Below are 25,481 nucleotides of genomic sequence, written 5' to 3' on the forward strand. Positions count from 1 at the left end.
CACTGAATTAGAGACGGATTCGTGATAAACATGAGTTGTTACTATTCATTTTCTTAATTATTATAGACAATTTTAACTCATTATATTCCGATAGATATCATTTTATACGCGTTTCTTTCCTTTCTTTTCCTTAATCTTCCCAGTAAATATGTATTAAATTTATATCCATTGTCAAACATTTATAATCCATCTACAGAGGAATCATTTTGTACATACATACTACGAATGTTGATGGCCTGTGATGAAGCGACCCTCCATTAGCCGATCTAATATAAAAAACAACAGCGGTGAAATCCAGATGACAAATAAAAATAACCTTTATACTATAGTTTATCTTATAACTAGACTATAGTATAATATTCTCGACCAGTATCGTAGCCACGCCATCCGCCACGTGACTGCTGAGTCACCGCACTTACACTGTTTTCAGACAGTTGTGTAATATAACGTTGAAATACAATGTACACTTTATTCCGTTGGGCTTGAGCTCACATTGCCGTGCCATGTATTGTTGTTGTTTTTTTTTTACGTATTATTTGACGCAGAATATCTGCATGTGTATTGAATGAGGGCCGGAGATATCGTAGTGGGCTCGATTAGGCTTTATTATGACGCTCTAGGGTTATTTTTTACTTACGTTATTGTAGCTGGGTCGAGTTGGCAATGGTGATGTGTTCTTAAATCAAACATTACATAATGATATGAAATATTCGTCACTATCTACAGAGCTATGCTAATTATTTTTAGATAAATTCCATATGAATATGTATTTTAAATGTAAATGTTTTAAATGTATAGTTAGTTATTAGAGTTTTTATTCGATTAATATATTTAATCAAATCTTTATTATTTGTAATGATTAGTACACGGTATGTGAGGTGTCATCTACAATGTGTTATAATACACATGTAATCTATTTCCTCATCATCATCATCATCAGCCCATATATGTTCCCACTGCTGGGACACAGGCCTCCTATGAGGGTTCAGGCCATAATCCACCACGCTGGCCAAGTGCGGGTTGGCAGATGTCACATGTCGTTGAACTTTTGATTCTTGGACATGCCGGTTTCCTCACGATGTTTTCCTTCACCGTTTAAGCAGTGGCGATATTATCCACATATGCAGATAAATTGAAAAATCAATTTATTTCCTGCACGCTCGCCCGGTCTCGAACCCCGACTTATCGATTTTGAAGTCCGAGGTTCTCACCACTGAGCCACCACTGCTTTTATCTATTTCCTATTTCCTATGTAATTCATCAAGAGTCCATATATGTTCCGACTGTTGAGAGACAAGCCTCCTATGAGGGTTGCGGTATGTATTGCGAAAGTGTTTTTTATGATTGCCGAAACCGCGGGCCAAAGGAATTATTTTTACAGCTTACGTGTAATTCTGGTAGCCACATCACTGCCAAGTATAATTAAAAATGCGTTCAGTTTTTTTTCACATGAAATAGTAACGCACAAACATCCATACATTCATATACATTATCGCATTTAATAATATTATATTAGTGATATGCTTTGGTATGCGGCGATTCTTTGATACCTATCTTTAAACACATAAAATAATCAACACAATCACTTCAAATCTAATCGATGACCGATAACGATGGCCTAATATAATACGTCATCGCGAATCGGATATCTAATGCCACGAAAATTTAAACATTAAAAACACCTCATATTTGTGGTAAGTATTTGTCTAAATGTGAATAGTAGAAGTGAATGAGTCACAAATCACTGCTTTAATAACATGCCGGCTATAGCCCGAGGCGTGGTCAGGGACTGGATGCTATATTGAGATACTTCGAAGGTTCCGCCCGCAGTTTTGGAAGTTTTAAAAATCGCTCCATGTGTGAAAATATATGTTGCATTGCGTCACATAAACAGATATTTCCTTGTTGTAAATACACTTGCGGTTAATAATAAAATCATGATCTTTTTCAAATGTAAAGACAGCATAAACTCGAAAAGGGTTTTTATTTAGGTTAGCTTGTAAATTTTCTATAAAAACTCCGCGACATTTTTAACATTTTTCTATGCCATTTAAAAACGAATTAGCGATCGATATAATGCGACAGACGCGAGATTTTTCTGAGAAATCTAGAAAAAAATTGTGTTTCACATAACTCTTAGACGATGTGTAGGTATAATATATTAGCTTGCGAATCGGCGAGTAAATTTAACTCGCGGCGCGCCTTTGAGGTTTGGTTAAATAAGAAATTGCTTTCTTTCTTTTTAATTTTATAGCGATCTACTTATCTCATTTAAAACATCATATTTAAAAAGATACTCATAGGTCTATGATTATGAAATTTAATAACAAATTGTTATGCTGCAATTTATCTTTATTTCATATTTCTATAGCCTATGTGATAATCTAGTAAATAAACTACACCCCTGCCAAGTATTACAAAAATCCGTTCAGTTGTTTTTGCGTGAAAGAGTAACAAACATACATCTATCCTCACAAACTATGCGTTTGGTGTTACTTGGTCTGAGCGCTGAAAGGTGTTTATAATTATTATTTAGGCTTCGTCTAATATGTAACTATGTTCTGTTGATAGGATCCATTGAATATATTAATGTTTTCCTCTAATGATTATTTCCTTTGGCTGTTGAAAAATGTCGAAGTGACGTCATCGCGATGCGATAAAAGCTCTATTCAGTTGTGTACTGTAGGTACATTGAGAGTTGTGATCAAAATAATAATGATTTTTAAACTCGACGAGGTTTAACAAGAAACTCGAAGCAATTGTTTTAATAAAGAAAATACTAATGTAGAGGAATAACGAGGTTTAACAAGAAACTCGAAGCAATTGTTTTAATAAAGAAAATACTAATAATAAAGTCGTAATATTTATTGATCTAAATAGATATTAGCACATTCAATAATAACAACATGCTTCATACGTTGGTATATTGTATTATTACAGAAATCAAGTTAGGTAGGTAGGTATTATAAAATTTTAAATATGTAACAAAACAATAAAATAATCGAAGATACACACCGAAAAAAAAAATACGGACTTAAACTGTATGTTGAAGCATTAAAAACTTACGTAAAAATACCTGCTTTAATCCTACTTGATATAACAAAACCGGACGTTTATGTGAATGTATGAGAACCTTTATAGCTCTGTTGCAATATAAAAAAAAAACAAATATAATTATTATCTGTAGCCCGTAGGGCGTTGTTTTTTTTCTGCGAATACTACGCCAGCCACGCACTAATCCAAAGCGAATAATTAACCATAAGTATGATATATATAATAGCAATACATGGAAACATTTTTCCGTTTAAAAACAAAACAACTATGATAAGCGTGTACGAAAGGCACGCGGCGTGTGGTATTTAAAATATCGGCCGTTTATCAGTGAGCTAGATTATTAACGCTCGAATCGGATATTTGAACGGTACGTATAGCAAATTCCACTATGATATTATGATTTATGCAGTGCGTAGTTGGTGTTTGGTTACTGCGCATTTCGTTCGCCTTGTATGGTGAAATGGAATTGTTAATTTATATATGAATAGATAATTGTCGCTATTATATGGTGGAAATTTTCTCGATATTTCAGGTTTCGGTCGGTTGGTTTGGTTAAGTATGGATTATTACCAGTATCAAATATTTACCTGTATACCTTTCTCTAAGAACTGCCTACAAATCGTAAGTCCGTATCCCGTAGAAATATCGAGATAAAAAGTTGCCTATACTTTATTCCAGTCGTCCAGCAACGTACCAAATTTCATTGCAATCGGTTCAGTAGCTTTTGCGTGAAAGAGCAACAAACACACACACACATCCTAACAAACTTTCGCATTTATAATATTAGTAGGATATATTAACATTTTATGGTAAAATAACGGGTGCAACATCATGTTTCTTTGTATTTGTTCCTCTTCAATCATCAAAAAAAAAAAACACGGATTCAGACCTTGTTTTTTATATTTTTTGCTATAATTTAATTTAAGCGTTTCAATCTCGTTATTATAAATGTATTGTACTTTATTTCCAGTTTACTTTAACCGATCGTTTCCTTTCAACAAGTTTCAAACATTTTCAAGCTAATCCTCTTTAAAAGCTTATAAAATGATAAAGCGGACATTCTCGGAATAAGTTGGGATTTATGTGCAGGCAGCCCGTGTTTCGCAGAGAAAAATAAACCAGTATATGTAGATCTCTCTGTTGTATAGAAGCGTATTTGTGTTTAGTAGGTATTAAAGTTTTTTCCTAGATCTTTTCCAGTTTTCTGTAACGTGAGAGACGTCATTTGAGACCTTGAAACCAATCAGTAAAATTAATTTTTGTAGATCTACGCATAAATCCTATGTACAAACCTACAATAATATATTATAGTTATTTTTTTTCTTTATCAGTTGACCAATTGCAACAATGTTTTTCTCATAATATGTTATCACATAATACTTAAATATGTACATTAGAATTCTAAATAACATGCTATACTGATAGAATCAAATAAAATGTCTCACTTGCAGTTCACTTCTTATACAGTTATATTCGGAGTAGTTTTGTAGATTTTATATAAATCTTCCTCTTGAATCACTCCATCTTGAAAAAAAAGTAAAAAAATAAAAGCGTTGTAAAAGATTAAGAAATATATACAGCATAATATAAGGTCTGTCTTAGATACTATGTTTTTTCCTGTACAATTAAGTTACTATTAAAGAGAAATATATATTTTAATATTATTACATAAACACAGCTCCTTTGGAAATGTCGTATGGAGTAAAAATCATTTGTCTGTTCGGTGCGCAGGTTTTGAACGCGACGACGCTGGAATTCCAATCACGCCTACGGGATTTCCTGAAAGCAATCCAGTGTTTGCAATACGACCGTAGGTTTATAATGAATAGCTGGGATGTGTATTTTATAATCTGTGTAATGTAATAATATCTAGGGGGTCAGGTTATCCAAAGGTATTGAAGGATAAAAGCTAAGTTGTGACATTATTCTCTTCTAATCACATCATACTATCACACTAATATTATAAATGTTAAAGTTTGTTTATTTAGATGTTTGTCCCACAATCACGCTGAAACTGCTGAACGGATTTTAATGACATTTAGTATGCAGACAGGGTTTGAGCTGACTTAGGTGAAAGGATACTTTTTATCCCGATTAAATGCTCAATTGGGATAAAACAGGAAGCTTGATATCCGGGCTGAGCCGGGACGAGCGTCTAGTCGTATAGATATTCGTAATTTAGGGTATTATTTTATTAATTGTTTATCTATATTTCTTAATAATTAATCTAAACTAAAATAATAGAGAGGAAACATATGTGTTTTTGTAACTAGTACGCCGACTTGCAATCCGTTCGCTGGCTTTATTAGCTTTATTTAAGCCAATCGGGAGGGCAGAGGGAGCGTTAGTACAATTAAATGTATTATAGGAGCTTCGGGCGTGATCCGTATGTAGGGGTGGTAGTCATTACGAACAATTGATGAAATTAATTAATGAGATCTATGAAAGCTATTCTATACTAGGAATTTGTAAAATAGGGTCCTATTATATTAAATATGATGTAAAAGAAACCTTAGTGTTTTATTGTAATTGGAATTTATGTAGTCTTTAGAAATTGAGAAGTTTTGAACAGATTTTCAATGTGATTATGCCCAAATCGCTATCGTTGTTACAGTGTGCGTAACGGCGGAAGTAATTTAATTCAACGGATATATAACTCGATTAAAAAACGTGAGTTTTTAATCCGTTGGAGCCCCTTTGATGTCTAAATTCAACGCAACAATGATGCAAACTTTTTAAATCAATGTTTTATTTATTAGATAGCTGCTGTATTGCTCTTCATCTTTGGATCTAAATAATTTGGAAGTGAAAGTGATGAGAGACTGATGGTTAGATAGATAGTCGAAATTTTAAGACTAGTATATTAGGGAGAATATCATTTTCTGCTAGTCTAGTTGACCTAAAAATATCATCTCATATTTATCAAATATCAACGAAAGCGAAACACCCAGAAGAAGCATTTGATGCTACTTTTATTCATAACAAACGAGGGACTATTTTATGAACGTTAGTCGTTCGTTTTATATGTACTACTGGCTAGTTCTAAAAGTAGTAATATATTGTTATATCTAAATAACCCTTGCCTTACACTCGTTTTAGGTACTTATAGGAATAAACACTATATTTATGTATCTCACTATATTTTTTTTTTTTATTTCAAGTCTTCTTTATTATGAGAGACAAAAATCTCGTTACTGTAATATCTACATGAAGTTAAAGCTTCAGATAATATCAAGACTGCATTTTGTCTCATTCCCGTGAAATGACACTTTAACCGGCTTCACCCTTGCTTTGCTTGATTCCGTGAATGGAATAACAGTCAATATACTTGATTTTAATAGTTGATTTTAATACCAATGAATCGGTTCTTTGAAGAGGAATATATAGGTATATATGTGTACCTACATATTTCAGAAAGTTCTCTTAGAATAGAAATATCGTATTATATTTCTTCTTATATAATATTTGTCTTTTATTTTTTTACAATAGAAACCGGCAACTCGGCTTGTTTAAAAATTGTTCTGTACTCTAATATCTAATATCTAATAATTTTTTACAGTTTTAAGCAAGGTAGATAGGTAAAGGAATCTGTTCTTTGTTTTGTAATGAGTTTCTCGGAAACCCATTAATATCTAAGTACCTACCGATGTATTTAGAAATTAAAGACTTTTTAACTGATTTTAAACGCGTTTTTTCATTATATTATTAATACGGCGTTTCGAGGACTGTTTAGCGAGCGTACGGGGAGACTGGTGTCCCGTCTCTATTAAATAAATATATATTACCAACTCGCGTAAAATCAAAAAGGAAAATTCTACATACCGATATAGTTGTAAATAATTATATTCTCATTACAAAAGGAATTATTTTATCACGTCACCCTTTTAAAGTTAAATCCACTCGCATCTATAATAATTAATAACTGTTGAATTTCATACTGTTTGAAACAACTCATAGTGCAACATACTGTATACAACAATGCGTTTTACCAGCGTACAGCTTTTCACAGAACCCCTTTGTAATTGAATCGCAATGCACATGTGTGTGTGCGTCATTCAGCGATGTGTATATTATACAGCGTGTTATTAAAAGCGACGTGAATTTCGTGAATTTAATACGAAACGCTATAATTGAGTGCGCCGAAAGGTATACATACCTATTGGTTCCACATTTCGTGGACGAGATTTATGTGTGCGAATATCAAGGGTTAATTAAAATGTTGTTATGTACCTTGATTGCCCGCCTGTGATTTGTTAGATATATTTTTTAAATAGAAACTTAATTTTTTGGATAACAATTTTGATGATAGGTAGGTATATTTTAAAAATAAAAGGCATAAACGGATTTTAAACGCAATTTATTCATTCTATTACATATTTATTCCTACGAACACTACTGAAGACGGCCACTTGAGAATCCAAATCCGAAAAAGTGTGTTTTAGGTACTTTAAAGTGCTCGCGTTGAATTAGCAAGAAAATACTATGTTTATTTTAACCATTAAATATTTAGTTAAATCGCTAGTGATTGGAATTCACTTCTCTTTGATTCATATTCATCGTAAAATAATTTGTTTTTAAGTAGTTGCATACAATCCACTAAATACCTAGATTAAAACACAAAATAAGCTTTCTATATCACATTAAACTATATTTTTTAACCTAGTCAATCGCTTAATGTAGGTTAGTAGCCACCTACTATCTGTATGTGTGTACTCTTCATTAGCCCCGCATTAAACTGATTAGAACTGAAATTCAATCAACGTGTAGCGAATCCCGTCTTAATACTGAGCACCTTTTGTGTTGTGTAATATCCATGTACCTATAATATTGATTATTTTACACAAAACTGGTATTTATTTCAATTATAAAAAAAATGATATATACTTACAATTTAATAACGGCCAACCATTGAAATTCGTAACGTAAAGCGGTAGTGTTTAGTGTATGAAATACATTGTCTATTGATTATTTATTACTTCTGAAGGATACCCCAGGATCTGTAAATATTAAAATATTTTTATCAATTGGTACACGTGGACAATAATAAAAGTTAATTGTTTATAGTCTATACTGTATACGTAGATGGACATTGACGAAATTATCCCGTCATGAGGGGACGCCCTTAAGCATGTCGCCAGGGTGAATCTTCAGTTCGCCCACGCGTCCGTACTAAGATGTAGTAGCCTTTCAGTCTATCGAGTTTCTCCACAAAAAATATATTAAGATATGATACAGGTTTACGTTCTGCTCTAACAAAGACGTCCTTCATTTGCAGTTAAAGATTGAATAAACTCTCTAAATGTTCCTATATTCAGCGAGTTTAGTGTTAGGATGTGTGTCTGTAATCTAGCAGTGTCTGGCAACTAACGATCACGCCCACAGCTAGGGCGTGCGGCCGACAGTGTTGCAATGTTGCATCTTCGCCAGCCGCGGTGCTTATCTCAGTTTCATTATATGCCATGGTCCACATTAATATTTGATTTAATCGTTTAGAGAGTCATCTCCTTTTTTTATATCCTTAGATTTGTATTATTTTCAGCGATACGCCAACGTCGGTTATTTTGTGTAATTTGAACTTTGTTTAGTTATGCGAACTTTATGATGTTTTATTGATTTAATTATGTTCTCTTTTCTAAATTGTATTAATATGAATTTCAGTTCAGAAGTATAGTAGACGTTCTTAAGATCTTGAGAAAACGGTGAAAGGATATTTTAAAACCTTTGTATTTATTAAAACTTTTTTATATAGTTATGTTTATAAATTACTCCTCGTCGAAATTTATCATTCACGAAGTACTCGTATATATGTATAAGAACTTAAACAAGTTGACCTCGCTGACCTCTTCTATATGACCGCATAAATCTAGGTTTATTATGAAAATTTGTGAAAATATTCTAATTAAAACCTTCTGTGGGCTTATGTAACACACTTCAATATGCATATAGCTACAAGGCTTATTTTAATAAGTTGTTTTTAACATGTATATGTTAAATTTTCGTAGGTATGGTACCTAGCAATTACCTTCTATAGTTTATTTGCGTTTATTGATAAAATATGTTAACGTGTACTAAGTAATTGGTTGTGATTTATACTTATAAGTATATCTTTTTACATTGTTAACATTATTATTTGTATAATATACTAGTTACCTATTCGCAAGATAATATATGGGTACTCAGTTACAATCTGAATTAATCTTCTATTATAAAACTGAAGAGTTTCAAAAATTATTCCGTTGCTGGATGTGTTGGATATGCGTTATCCCTGTCTGCTAGAGGCTATATATACTATGTACATGTAAACTTATGGTCTTCTTTGGATTGTGTTTTATTTCGATATTACGGCACACAAATAAACAACAATCTTTATAATATAAAGATAAAGTGCTAATAAATAATATCGTAGAAACGGCCAAAGTTTTGGCGCCAAGAGCTACTCACTCGCTAGCATGTGCGAGTGCGTGTGACGTGTTTATTGTATCGGTACGTAAGTGCCGATGTGGTTGTAAGGAAATGGACTTTGAACTACATTAAGTAGTTGTTGAAAACCTATAAAAGTCATTTTTTATTATTCAAATTTTATCATCTACGATAGAATTTTTTAACCGACGCGCCCAAATAGAGTGGAGAATAATTTGGAAGAATAAATGTATATTTCGTGAATCTTTATTGATATAGCCATAGTCCGTTAAACAATAAAATCGAAGTGTATTGAAAATGTTATTCTAAGAACCCAAATCGGTTTTTGTATCGCATACGTATGCATAATACCTACTTAAGTAAATGTATTAACATACGAATGAGCTGTTAAAAACATATCAGAAAATAGTGAAGAGTGTTCTGATATTTATAATAAAAACCTTACAATATATGTGGATATATTTTCATAAAATAAGATGTATTTTAATATTTTCTATCAATCTGTTTTGCTAAATTTGATCGAAATGTCTTTAGTCGTTTACGAGTAGGTACGTGGTGGTGGTGGTGGTACCCAACCATGGAGACGTTCTAACAATGTTATATAAAAATTGGTATTATGAATACACCTATGTATAAAATTACTTATTTTATAACTAAATAATAAATACACTATAATAATATTATACGCTAATATAACTACCATAATCTCTTATTTCGTATTGTAGAATAGTGACAATTCCAAGTATTATGGCTGTTCCTTAATTTGTTCAGTATCACGAGACCTACCTATTGCTTTTGAGTGTTTAATGTGTATCTTTGAGAATTCAAATTCAAATTTCAAATTCATTCACGCCTGGCTATGCGAACTGGAATGCCATTAATATGTTTTTTTTATATTAAAATCTCTCTTTCTCTCTATATATATAAAATTCTCCGGTCACAATGTTAGTTAGCATACTCCTCCGAAACGGTTGGACCGATTCTCATGAATTTTGTGTGCGTACCGGCTAGGTCTGAGAATCGGCAAACATTTTTTTTTCATACCCTTAAATGATAAGAGTAAGGCAGAACAGCGTTTGCCGGGTCAGCTAGTTAGATTATAAGTTACAAATAATATTAACTACTATATACCTAAACTTGTTACTTCATTATCGTATTATTACCTATACTAATGAGAAACTAACGATTAGATATGTAATGTGCTCGTACATGCAACGTCGCGCTGGTTTTTCGCACGTCTCCCGCGGAATTCTACCCAAAAAATTTCGGCCGTTACGCAACCGGCGCGGGGTCGTCGACCGGGGCCCGCGGACGCCGGCTGCGCCGCGCCTGCGCCCGCGCCCGCGCCCGCGCCGTCTTCCTATCTTTTGTGCCGTTGCGAATGTGCTGTGCGAATGTTTGTTGTGTGAATTTGTTTTTTGATTTTGTGATTATAATATTTCTGAAGTTAAAACTTCTTTAGCCGCGCTGCTTTTTTCATTTGATGGAATCACGATAGTTCGTTTCATAATTGTAACGTGTACAATTTATTAGATATAAGTGGGTCTGTATACAGAAGTGCGTTTGTATGCAAACATACTACAACAAACCGGTCCCACTATTATCGGTACCAGTCATGAGGACTACGTTGGGTTCCTTCTCCCACATACCACGAATATGTAAAAAATATAATGGATTTATAAACCAAACATTAGATATAAATTTTGACACAATCGGGAAATTTAAAAAGACGCTGAATATGATCAACCTTGTCAGTGTATAATTATGTACCAACTAGAAAAAATTTGATCACGAGGCAGGATTCGAACCTGCGTATCTTGCCTAACCTATTCTTTCAAAATTTCTCATTTATAAAGCATTTCAATGCTATAAAACTAAAAATTAAATGTACCAACTAATTTTTTTCCTAGTTATAAGTTCTAAAATGTCATGAATTTACCTATATATTAATGGATTATGTTAAATTTACACTTCTCTTACTGATTTTTATGTACTAATTACTGTTATGTTATTATTATTATTTTAATGAAATAATTTGTATTGTGCATGCTGTGCTCATTTTTTATTGATTGTACATTATGACATATATATTTATATAATTTTTTGTATCATCTCATGTAAATGTATCGATGTACAATTGCTAATGAGCCTTAATAAAATAAATAAATAAAAAAAAATAAATAAATAAATACTTATATATGACCACAACTTACACAAAATGGTAAAAACACACACACACACACACATATTCATAAAAATATGTCTGTGATTGAAAATATTCCATTTTTATGTACTTCTAGGTAGTTGAAAGTATATCCACAAATATACATAACATAAAACGTATACAATATGTTAAGTTATGCTGCTGTGGATATTTCCTGTCTAACCCTCAAATTGATATAAAACTTGTTTAAGATAAAGAAACGACGACAAAATAAACAAAAAACGCGTAGGTAAAATAACTTAAATTTAGTGAAATGATCCGCAACTTTAGCTAAATAGATTGTGGGAGTCGGGCACGTTTCGGCACGAATTGGGCCAGCTCGCATCGGGAAAGTACCAAACCCCCACGGAAAACCGGCGTGAAATAATAGCATGCTATTGTGTTACGTACGGTGAGTTGGAGAGCCGGAGGCCCGTTTCCTTTTCCTCACCCTTCCTCACCCTTCCTAGTCCATTTGTACATGTTGGCTACAGGCTACATTATATTTTGCACGTGTCAGTTTATTAATTTACTCTGCCTTTATTATTACGATATAAAGTATTTACAGTTCACCGGTGTATACAATTTTATCGAATATGACATTCAAGCGGCATTCAGATTTTTGCGAGTTTTATTATTGTTGAATGCCGTTTATTATTGAATTCCCTTTGACGCGGTTATTTTCATCTGATATTTAATTTATCTTTTCCATTGAAACAGTATCACCGACGTTCCTATGAAGGGAGGTACCACTCCAGATTCTATAACTGGTGCCAATTACAATGATTTTCTATAAAACACAAAGACATCAATCGGTAGAAAACACGCGGTTCTGTCGAATGTATGTAGGCGAATTTACTAATACTTAAATTAGTTCGCTAGTCAGTGTACGTAATTTTATGTTAATCAGTAGGTTTTTTTAATATTATAACTAGCTTTTACCCGCGGCTTCGCACGCGTTAATTTGGAGTAGTTTAAAAGATGTTATTATACTTATAAACCTTCCGCTTGAATCAACTATCTATTAAGAAAAAAACCATCAAAATCCATTGAGTAGTTTAAAAGATTTATGCATACATAGGGACAAAGGGAGAGAAAGCGACTTTGTTTTATATTCTGTAGTGATTTATTACTTTAAGTAGCGAGGGGTACATATTCCTTGAGCAAGTGCGAAATTACCGCTAATACAAATTAATATATTTTGTTCTCCCTCTCTCGTAGGCACTTTACGATAATATCGAAAAAGGTTTCATTACACGCTTTGCATATTATCATCACGGTATTTAAATAGCGGGATACTTAATTGCCACCGTGCGCCGGCTCAAATGGCTTATCGTTTGCGATGACTCAACATGATTGCGTGGTGGTTTTTAATAATAATGGATGATGTCAAATCTATTAATGGTTTTTCTTAATTCATTGTTTTCATTGATGCTTTCGTTAACATACCCTTCTTGCTAGATCAGAAGTAGAAATTATGCCATAACGGGTTCTTAAAAATCTGTGTAGAAAGGGTTGAAAAATACGATATATATTAATACTTGAAAATATTTCAAACACATGATGGATTTAATCATTAATGTTTGAACGTTTATAAGTGCAAATTTGCTAAACTAATCTACATATATATAAATGTTGTTTAGTGGATTCCTTAGACAGATAAGCGTGCTCTTTGATTGAGATATAATAAAAACTCTCAAATCAAATTCCTCTGTTTTATTTAAATGTTTCTTTAGCTGTTCGCGTTTCCCCCACTTTTCCCTCTGTATATTAATTAAAGGTGATTAACAGAATCAATATAGAACTGTACTTACACCCAATGAGAAGTGATAAGTACAATATAATTTCTCGACTAATACATTCTCGTTCATTCATTAACTCGTCCTTTCCGCCCCCTGCCTCTTATACGAGCACTAATACGACGATACGATCACCGCCCCGGCTTCGCTGCCGGGCGGGCCCGGTAAACGCTGTTCTGCCTTGAATAACCTGACAGAAAATTTTATATTTTACATAACACTCAGAGATCACGTAAACATCCAACGTTGTAAGAATAATTGAAACGATCCAATAGTTCCTGAGATTAGCGCGTTCAAACAAACAAACGCTACAGCTTTATATTACCATGTGTAAAGGATTATAGATTAATATACACGAACGTCTGGATGCGAATACAATAAATCTTTTAATACAGCCTTGTCTATAAGATATGCTGAAAGTAGTGGTTTATAAATATAGAAGTGGAATAATAATCTGAATTTCTCGATACATAGGTATTTTAAGTAATGTAGAGTAGTATTGTTTTTAGAAATCAGAACTTTTAAGGGGCTTGCGTGGTTAAACAAACTCGTCATCTGTAGGGCGTATGAAATGAATAACTACTTAACTCTAAGAATATATTATGATTTTTTCGTAATAACATTTATTAGAAGCTTCTATAAGTAGGTACAGACACTTAAAATATATTATTTATAATAAATATAACCTCAGGGCTTGGTGTATAAATAAATGCATTGGTAGCAAATTGTGAATAATTTAAACGGACTGACGTGGACCACAACGATTTGTCTCGTTCAACACGTAGTTAAGGTACTTTGTCGTATGATTCATACAACCTCTTTAGACATAATTGAATACACTTATGTCAAATGTCCGCCGCCTTGGTACAGTGGTTAACGCGTGAGCGTAGAACCGAGGGGTCCTGGGTTCAATTCCCGGTGGGGACGCACAAAAATGTCTCGGTCTGGCAGGACACAGAAGGCTGATCACCTACTTGTCCCTAAAGAAAATCGATCAGTGAAACGGATGTACATCATCTGCCCCATACCCCACTAGGGGACACGGGACTTCACTATGTCAAATGTAGTGCCCGAATGTTATTTCGTTAAGTTTTATGTATGGGCTGGTTACGCGTGGGCGGGTAAGGTATACTGCTTTGGGACGTTCAATAACTGACGGTTAATACTGACTGGGTATATTTTCTTTTCTACGCTGCGTAGTGTGTGTTCTTTTTGCGAATATGACTATGGTTAGCCGAGGAGACTAATTTTTTGAGCCCAATTTTTTTTTTTTTTTTTAACTAAATAGCGCGAAGAAATCAATACGGTCTTAACAAAAGTAGGTCAAACTAACATTAAATATGGAAACAAATGACTGACAATAATTCATAAGTCCAATCCAGGGCTATGTTATCCCAGGGGTTGCTAATTGCTAACATTTTTCAACGCCACCCTTGCAAGCGGGGCTGCTGTGTAGGGGCAGTTTGAAGAGGAATTATTGCGCAATTATATTGAAATAGAACAATTTTACATCCCCTGTATTGTAAACTTAACACCACTGTTTTGAAAATAATAATAGTTTTATTATGTTACGGATTGAGGGTGATAATATTTAAGAAAAGTTTCCGACTGAACCAATAAGATGTACAATTTATTTTCTACGTTATTTATTCTCTTTCATATAATATTAAAAGATGAACAAAAGCTTTTGAGGCTTTCCGCAAAATATGACGATTTAAATTGCCCAAACATGTAAATAATGATCAATAAATCACAAAGTCTGATCTTCCTGGCGCTATCCTCATTGTACGTTATAAAAATGATGCAATAACATTAATATAGTCAGCTTAGATTAAATTGTATTCCTTTCTGCTTAGCCTTGATTTATTTTTCAATTTCTCAGAAATACGTTCACAAGGAATAATTGACCTAGGTAATTTGTATCTGTCTGAATTGTCCCCTAGGATAGGTTTAAAGTGACTCGCAATTATTATTTCTTCAAATATAATAACCGAAAGTAAATAGCCAGCTGCGCAAATTCTGAGTATGTACCGTTAAACTTATTCGTTGGTTAAAATGATAATATTACATTCATTTTCATTAAGTCTTGAATAGGCTAGTAATAGTGATTCGGTCGGAAAGACGTGAAACAGGCTTATCGTATATTTTTTACTAATAATTAAGCAATTTAAAGTTTTTGATGCAATAAATATAGATATTAAATGTTTGTAAATGTATTTTTTGAAATAATACTTCATTTAACTATTGTCTTTAATTGATTAGCTATAGAACCGGCGTTTCTACGCGCATCAGACAGGGTCAACGCCTCCGCGTCAATCAATTTTCAATTTCGTTTGGTTTTCATAGAGAAAAAATATAATCATTTATAGTTATTAATGATGCACAATTCATAAATCTTAATTTACTGTTACATATAATGTTAACGTGGTGAAATAAGAAAAAGGTAGAAAACAAAACATACTAGGGTACGTGGTGTTTGAATAATAAAGACCTACAATTTATATATAAACGCTTGCGTATAGTATAAGCGATTATTATATAAAAAGTATATAAAAAATTACGATAAAAATAGATTTTATTACGTAGATAGCAAATAACAAATCGTAAAGTGTATTGTTACACAACAATCACAATTGTACGAACATTTATCGAAATATTAATAAGAGCAAAGATAAAAACACAAGAGGCAGACACTCGTACAGATATCGACTGCCGGTACCCACGCTCATTATAAAATATCCGCCACGTCGAATCCAATAACAAGCTGAGCTTTTAATCAGTGATTTAATATTTCATTTGGTATTGATAGTCGAATGCGAATACTTTGATATTGTATATTATATATTATTACGTTATACTTCCTTTTGTGTTTGATTCTACACACAACTAATATATTTTTTGTGATGAATTAGCATAGGACCTGATGGGTTGCCTGATGGTAAACGACCAGCACCGCCCATGAACATTGGCCTTAGAAGTCTTATGGAATAGGGATGAGGAGAGAATTGATTGAGGGAATAATGTTTGGAGAGGGTAGGGAAAAGCACAGAAAGGATCCGGCTCCACCAGGATACACATGCTACTAATTCATACCGATCTTCTGTAGGGGTGAGGCACTTTCCCCAGTGCGATTGATCCCGATTCGACTCCCACATTTAATAAAAAAATTAATTCTATAAGTTTGTTCTTTTGCAGTGATTTGCAGTGATGCTATTGTATTATAAGAAGGCTTGTTCAAATTTAGATCACTTGCCTATTTTATGAGACTTGGCACTCATCGCAGTGTCTCCTACATGATGAAGTTGTATGCATTTGTGTAATATATTTTTTTAAACTTATTTAAGAACTAAAGTCGGAGTTAGTCTTTGCCATCGTACCTACCGACTCCTTATTTGCGCTCCACTACACGTGTCGCGGTGAAACATACACTCGACAAATCTGCACTGTAATATGAGATCAACGTTATAGGTATAAAAACATGTATCAAAGGTAGGGGGAGGGATCACTCTAAAATACATAGGATAAGACGACTCACTGCGTATGAATATTATTGTATAATATAGACTTACTTAACATATCTCTATGTATCTCATCTCTCTATCCTGAAGTACGTACATAGGCAAGAAGAAGTAAGAACCATTTTAACATAATAATATAATAATAATTTCAAAAATTTTTCATAATAATATGTTTGTATTCAACCGACATCAAAAAAAGGAGGTTTCCTGTTCGACTGTAGTTTCTTTTGTGCTTGTTTTGGAAGTCCTCCTCCTCAGAACTTTCGCCTAGGTGATTTGATGTTAATGATTTTTAATTATTGGAAGCTGGTACCTTCCGTGTAATCCCATTTTTGTACTATTCTTGGTGTAGATCTGAAAATTTTAATGCGGTTTAGTTTTATGTTAAAAACAATTCTATTCTAATTTCAGTTATATTTCTTCGCATATTAAAGTATAATTATATTGCAACAAAACGGTGCGAAATATTTATTAATCTTTAGCAATGACGTTAATAACCGGTTCACTATATTAGCCAAACGTATAACCAAGTATCCAAGCGAATTCACAGGCATGCTCGAGTCGTCCGCCGTTGCATACATCAAAGCGAATGATAATATGCAACTTAACAGTAACCAACAATTTGAGAACGTTACATACGTAATACCGCCTCCTTGGCACAGTGGTTAACGCGTGAGCGTAGAACCGAGGGGTCCTGGATTCGATTCCCGGTGGTGACACACAAAAAAAATACGTCTCGGTCTGGCAGGACACAGAAGGCTGAGCACCTACTTGTCCATAAAGAAAATCGATCAGTGAAACAGATGTATATCATCTACCCCATACCCCACTAGGGGACACGGGACTTCACTTTACATACATAAAATAACACTGCAGCGTTCCATTAATACAAAGATCCGTTCCAATGCACAGCAGCTGTAACATGCTATTGGTTGCTTTTAGATTCATTTATAGAAAAATACTTTAACTGTATTTTAAGGTATTTAGTTCATACGCAACTATGTGTACTAAACTAACCCTATAATTTTAAAACTTTGATTAATAATTCTGTAGCCTGAATTTGGACTAATAATGTAAATTATATAGTATTCAGTTCATTAGTAGGCATGCGCGATAAAACCACAACGCACATTTTACCGCACAACACGGTAAAAAGTAACTACGTCATATATTTTTCTATAAACCTAACTATCTCTAGACACTAATAATATAAGAAAATCGCTCCTTTGCGACGTGAAATAAGGATAAGCACTCACTTAACCGGATTAATCGTTAAGCGGAGCCGGGACGAGCGGCTTGTTTTTAATATATTAATAGGTACCCTATGTATATGTATTCCATCGGCGAAGTTTAATTTCATGTCCCAGAAAACATTTAAAACTATTATAGGTAGTGTATAATAATAATAATAATAGTATTATGGAAATAAGAAACATAATAATAATATTAAAAATTCGTTATTATACACAAAGAAATTGTTAAAAAATACAGCATAAGAAATTGAGGTACAGAAGACGGTCTAATGCTATTGAGCGATTTCTAGCAGACAACCACAAAGCAAAGGAAAAGCTGCTAAGTAAAAGAATAGGCGTCGTACAAAACGGAATTTTGATAACAGATACATGCGTGATAAATTTAAAGAGAAATACGTATCAAAAAATATATGTACAAGGTATAGGTTACCTAGTGTTTATTCGAAACTCCGCGCTTTGGTAAATTTGTTATTGAAAGATCTTATCCTATTTATAAATTCATGATATTATATTCATATAATGTTTAAGATACAATTTGAAAATGTACGACTGAATGGATGTGAGATTATGAATAGTGAGTTAAGGTTTTATATAGTATATTTTATGTAATAGAGAAGAGAAAAATAACACGAGATGTAAATAAAAACGTTCTCCTTCATTACTTTAACATAATTACGTTTACTTGAATGTAATAAAAAATAACAAAAACCTTAACTCACTATTCATAATTTCATACAAATTTATGTAAGCGAAATATAAAGAAATCAAATAAATTAGTATAAACTCTACTCTATACCTTATAAAGATATCATCTTAACAAACTGCATTCCTCAAATATACTGAGTAGCATCCTTTTTTAGCGCACGCAAACACACATAATTTATATTTATCTATTTATTTTTTTCATTCCCTTATTATGTATTTTTTTTCATCATTTTTTTTTTGTTTTTATGTATTGTTACTATTTGTGAGTTTGAGTGTCTTAAAATAAATTATTCTTTCTTTCTTTCATATTATTCGAAAATTATTTTATATTATATACGTCTTGTCTGATACTATCTGATTTTTTTAATTGTTGGACAATTCCAAGGACCAAGTTGATAAACCGTTAACATCCAAATTTGTGGCCGAGCATTGTACCTACCTTCTAAAACTCAACTGATTACATCTATACTAACACTAGCTGACCCGGCAAACGCTGTTCTGCCTTACTCTTATGATTTAGGGGTATGAAAAATAGATAGATAGATAAAAAGTTTATTAAAAGAACACATTAAATACATGACAATTACAAATTAAGACGATTACACAAAGATGTACTCAGACATACTGAGAATCAGCCAACATCTTTTTTTTTATTTTTTCCAACATAAACACAAAATTTCATAAGAATCGGTCCAGCTGTTTCGGAGGAGTTCGGTATCTAACATTGTGACACGGGAATTTTATGTATAATTATAAAGCTGAAAAGTTTGTTTGTTTGAACGCGCTAATCTCAAGAACTACTGGTCCGTTTTGAAGAATTAATTTAGTTTTTGACAGCCCATTTATTGGGGAAAGCTTTAGGCTATATATGTACCACGGGCGAAGCCGGGGCGGCCCGTAGTTAATAATAAATGATTGTTAATAAATCCATCACCGGTCCATTAAAAATACACACACTTCATTGTAAATGCTTAAATATCTTTCACATTATAAACATTCTCATGCAACTTAATTACTGAATAGATCACAAATAATTAATTCGAATGAACTCGGATTAGCATAATTAATATCGACATTGCTGTAACAATATAGTTGGTATTATTCGTATTATGGTTTTAGTAGCTGCGCTCCGCGGTTTCACCCGCGTAAATCCGTATCCTATATGAATATCGGGATAAATATTGCCTATATTTTATTCCAGTTATCCACCTACGTACCAAATTTCATTCCAATCGGTTTAGTAGTTTTTGCGTGAAAGTGCAACAAATACACACACACACATCCTTACAAACTTTCGCATTTATAATATTAGCTTTATTTATTATCTATTTTTTATAATATTAGTAGGATTTAGGCTATGTATAAACTATTGGGACTATTCCACTCGAATTAAATCTCGTAATGTCTGTAGAGATACTCACTATTTTATTAATAGAGACATTAAGAGTTTATTGTATTCTTGTCCTCACAAATATACTGGCTGTGTTCCGCCTTTATAAAATTCTCATAATCGATCAAGTAGACTCCGAGATTACCTACGACGTCGCAAAGTCCACAAACTTTGTCTCTCTAAACATAGTACATAAGCATAGTTTATTTACTGTGATATGTATTTGATACGCTTCAACCGCGATTCAACTCAGCCGTTCACTGAATAAATATTAAACGGGGTTCAGTTATAAATATATAGGTTTTGAAATGAGGCACATATTAATAAAGTTATTGCATGTGTTGCCAATGACGTCACTCGCGTTAAGTTTAGATTTATATGATAGTACTAGCTGCTCGCCCTGGCTAAACCCGGGAGGATATTTTTATAAATCTCAACCGTTATTATCCTAATCCACGTGGAGATAAATTCAAGGAGGCTAGAATCATAAAAATCTTTTATGTAATTCTGGAGTTTTACATATGTAGTGTAACTAATACGACTTTTGTTATTTACTTATACAAGCGGTCTGCCTTGGCTTCGAGTATTGTTAATGTATAAGGTACATTCTTTATGGCTAACTTCTGAGGCTGGTAAGAATGTATCATAGTTTGTGGCCAAGAGTGGTCGACTGATCAAATTTATCAACGTATTCCTGGAGGGTTACGATGAAGTCTTAAAGCAGTACTAATTCCAGTGTAGAAAAAGAACAGCTATATAGGTCGTCTAGCGCCATAACTTTCAGCAGATTTTAGAAGATTTATCGAGGACCCACCATAGACAGTTGCGACTATTTAAAACTAAGTGAAAATATATTGCGTCGTTGTGTAGACAATGTTTCCATTTACGCATTTATCGTCTAGTTCAAAACATGACTAAGCTGATTTTAAAGGAGAATCTTACTGTAGAAAATCGGAGTTTCTGGAAGTTTCTAACTTCGTAAAGTATGTATTGTCTAGTCCTTAAATTCCGAGTAAACGATAATGAGATTTCTCTCGATCTCGATAGAAACAAAAATCCTTCGTAGAATGTATCATAAAATAAAAGTCTCAAATAAATATTAGAGTGCTTTTAATTTTTTAAATATATTTTTTAATAATATTTATTTTTATGTTTAATATGGTTCTTTTTTATGTCATCGTCGGGAATGGAGCTGTGGGTGACATGTGGGTGATGGTTCTTTGCTTAATACGTCATTGAAACTTGAAGAAAAGGGATGTATTTGTTGGTTACAAAGAGTCTCTGAAATTACTAAACCATTCAACATTAATCTATGTATGTGATGCTGTATTATCAACGAGTTAGTTCTGCAAAGATTGATGTAGCTCACGGAATATGCAAATAATTTGTGAGACTCAGCTTAAATAGCATACATTAATATTTTCTAGCAATATAATAATAATACTGTAGGTTACTAAAAATACATTTAACAAAAACCAATAGGTGTTTACATGTCAGCATAACAAATATCGATTTTTTTTATAACAATGTCGTAACATAATTGCTTACATACTCGTAGACCTGCAGTGTTTTTCCGTTACGACCGAACTTCACGCTCTTGCCTCGTTAAAACTGTAAACAAGACAACTGCAATGTAAAAAAAATACTAATTAAACGTTGCGAAGCGTACAGCGCAGCGGTGAAAAACATGGGTTGGGTAAAAAGGGATGGTAGATTTAAATGAGGCGAGGTTTGAATGTTAAATTGAATAACATCGATTTGTTTTAATATCAATAATATATTATTCAACGTTTATAATTTATTAACGTTATGGTAGTGTAAAAGTAGGAAAAAGAAGCGTATAGTGCATCTATGATCGGAATTTCAGCTGAATGTACGTACAGTGTTTTTATAGGTCGACGGTAATTAAATAGCTGTAAGCTGATATAGTAGTGTGGGCGCGAGGTGTCTTTCAGGTCACAGGCTATGAGAGTAGGCAAGAATTTATCATTTTATTTCGCGTTTCAGTAAAAAATACTCGATTTTTATGTTCGCAATTTGAATTTATTCACATTTAAAGCTTTTTATAGCAGAATTTATTCTGTTAACTTAACTAGCTATTACTCCACGATTTTATTTCAAGATTACTTTGGGTACACGCACGAACGCAATAGTGTAAAATGTTCATTCGATAACTAGTACCTACTTTATTGTAATGAATTTGAAATAATGTTCATATCACGAATGACATAACATATTATTGTACATACAAAACTTTGGTATTTATAATAATAGGAAGGAAATGATAAAAAGTCAGGGTTTTCCTATAATATAAATAAGTATTTGTATTTTAGGTTTTTGATGAAACCAGAGTTTCTAGGATAAATGAAGACCACTCATGCACGCTCGGATATTGACAAAAATTATTGAGAGAGCATTGTCGAAGCCTAGGTGGTTAAATGGCCTAGTTTCTAGTACTTGATGGTTCCACTGACCGCAGGGCTACTGAACTGAGCGACCTGCTTTACGATTCGCTAAGTGTTATGTACTTTGCAATATTAAATTGCTGTTTCAGCGTCATTTTCTAATATATTTATTGAATACTAGCTTCCCGCCCGCCTCCGTATTGCTCTTACCTTCTAAACCTTCCCTGGATTATTCAAAATGCAACAAAACCATGATTATAAAAATCAGACCAGTCATTCTCGAGTTTTAGCGAGACTAACGAACAGCAATTGATTTTTATATATAAGATTTAATCAACACTTGTATTTTATTCCAATCATAATTTTCAAAGATTTTGTTATAATGTACATGATACCTCATACCTAGAGATTTTACAAGTTCAAGTGAAAACCGTTGATCGGATATCGGTGGTGCTCGGTTTTGTTTATGGAACTGTTATTATATAAATATTGTTATTATTTTTTAAACGAATATTAATATTATGTGTTTCTATCTGGAATTCCTACATGGGTTAAGCAGCAAAGAGTTAATAATGCCAGTTGGAATGTCACATTCCAATTAGCTTCGTCACAATCGGACATTTCCACGTGGAATTGTTCTGAAGACACCGTAGTATAGATTTATGGGAGGTGTAATGAGATCCATTTAAGAATAGAAACGTCAATGGCCTCTATGTGTCAATTGTCATTTTTTAATTAAGGTTATTTGTGTAGGTTAACTTGACAAAACCTATCACACCACAATATGGCGCTAAATTTATAGTTGATTTGTTTAATGTGATTTGTCTACTGGAATACTTGACGATATGTCCATACTTATGACCAGCTGTTCGCCCCAGCTTTGCCTGTTGCAGAAATATAGCCTATGTCACTCGGTAAAGATGCATCTTTCCAATGGTGAAACATTTACCAGTAGCTTTTGTGTGAAAACATTGCAAACATACATACACTAACGCAAAATTTTCCATTTTGTAATGTTTATATTTATGGTATAAATAAATAAGTAAATATTACCGATGCCTTTTATAGTTGTATTCAAATCCATTGCGTCATTTCAATTCCCTGCTCAGAGCTTATGGCTGATAGTGACGTAATGTTACGGAATATTTATCGCATTTTGTATCGTGGGAACAACACTAGCTGAGTTAGTAGGTACCTACATGGATAGTTGTGTAACTGACACCATAATATAGCTAGAATTTTTAAGTGTTATTAATGTTTTAATGAGGTATGAAGGTGACGCGGCGCTTAGCCAACCTAATTGGAAAGTTTCGTCAAGAATTTGTTTTTATTATATTAGATATCCAGTAGGTACTAGGTACATACTTAATCATCATCATCATCATTATCAGCCCATATATGTTCCCACTGCTGGGACACAGGCCTCCTATGAGGGTTACATATGTAAAGTTACAATTTTCGCTTGTTACATTCACAGACGAAAAAAAAAACATACCACATTCAATATGTATCCAAATATAATAGGTAAAATCATTCCTTTGCCCATATACTTTTTATCCAAACGAGAAAATAACATTCCATCGCTTTTTAAATTTGTATTCATAAACGCTGAAGCTGAATTTGAATACGCTTTTTATATATACATTTTTAAATGAATTCATATCAGTCTCGATAAAGTAAATATCAACTGATTCAATTCAATTCTGGGAGCGCGGTCGATGGATGAATTTTTAATTAAACGTGTTTATACTTTATATATACGAAGTCTGGCAATCTAGTTTGGAATTTGATAGTTTACAGCGAAATGCTTATATACATACCTACCTATGAATGTATAACTCTGCTAGGGTTCAGGGATTTCGTAACTGGTGCAAGCAATTTTATGTCGTAATTCATTCCAGTTAAGGTTGTAAATCTTGTAATTTTACATGTGGATTTTCATATTTTGTTTTTTTGAGCTGTTACGTCCGAAAAATAATTATAGGGATTTGGTTAAAATTAAGAATTTATGTTATTTTTGTATAAGTACGTTTAATTATTTCACAACAATCCCTCTTTGTTGGCGGTATGTTGGTGGTATAATAATTGCTTGAAACAATTTTGTGTCGTATTCCATTGGGAATAAGGTTGTTTATTCAAAGCCAAAGTGTTGCAATCGATACCTCCAATATTGGTTTAATTGAGCAATTAATTTTGGGATTATGGTGAAATTAAACATTTATATGATTCAAAGCAACATTGATTTTAATAGAGTATTATATAAATGTTAGTCAATAAACATGGAATAATAATAATACATACTCCATCGCTATACCCGAGGCCCGTATCCTTTTCCTCACTCCGCCAGTCCTTTCCTTTATTCCCTTTCCTTCCCCCAAGTCTTTATTTATTTATAGAGGTATTGAGACAACATTTATTAATAATTGAATACTTGCAATAGACGTTAAGGCACTTTAGTAGTTTTGGTGACTAATTGTTATTTAAATGCATTTATATATACAATTTCATATCTATGCAATTATTTATTCTAAATTCCCAAAAAGTTTTTGAACAAAATGTTTGTATGAAAAAAGCCGTTACTTGTTGCGACTTTTTTTTGGGAGCCTGCTTGGCGGGTACGTACAGTGGGTAAAACGCGTAGAATGGAAGGTCCCTGGGTGCTATGCCAGAGGACTAACAAAAAAAAATGTTTTAGTCTGACAAGAAACTGAACGCTAATTACCTATTGGTCTGT

The 25,481-nt window shown here is 33.0% G+C and overlaps 1 protein-coding gene across 1 annotated transcript in view; it reads left to right on the plus strand.

Annotated features, from left to right (window-relative positions):
- The window catches only part of LOC119836362, a 70,629-nt gene that overhangs the window by 16,098 nt on the left and 29,050 nt on the right, over positions 1-25,481 (plus strand). The window lies entirely within an intron of this gene.

Source organism: Zerene cesonia, chromosome 24 (assembly GCF_012273895.1).
Source record: "Zerene cesonia ecotype Mississippi chromosome 24, Zerene_cesonia_1.1, whole genome shotgun sequence".
In the NCBI taxonomy this organism is placed as follows: Eukaryota; Metazoa; Arthropoda; class Insecta; order Lepidoptera; family Pieridae; genus Zerene; species Zerene cesonia.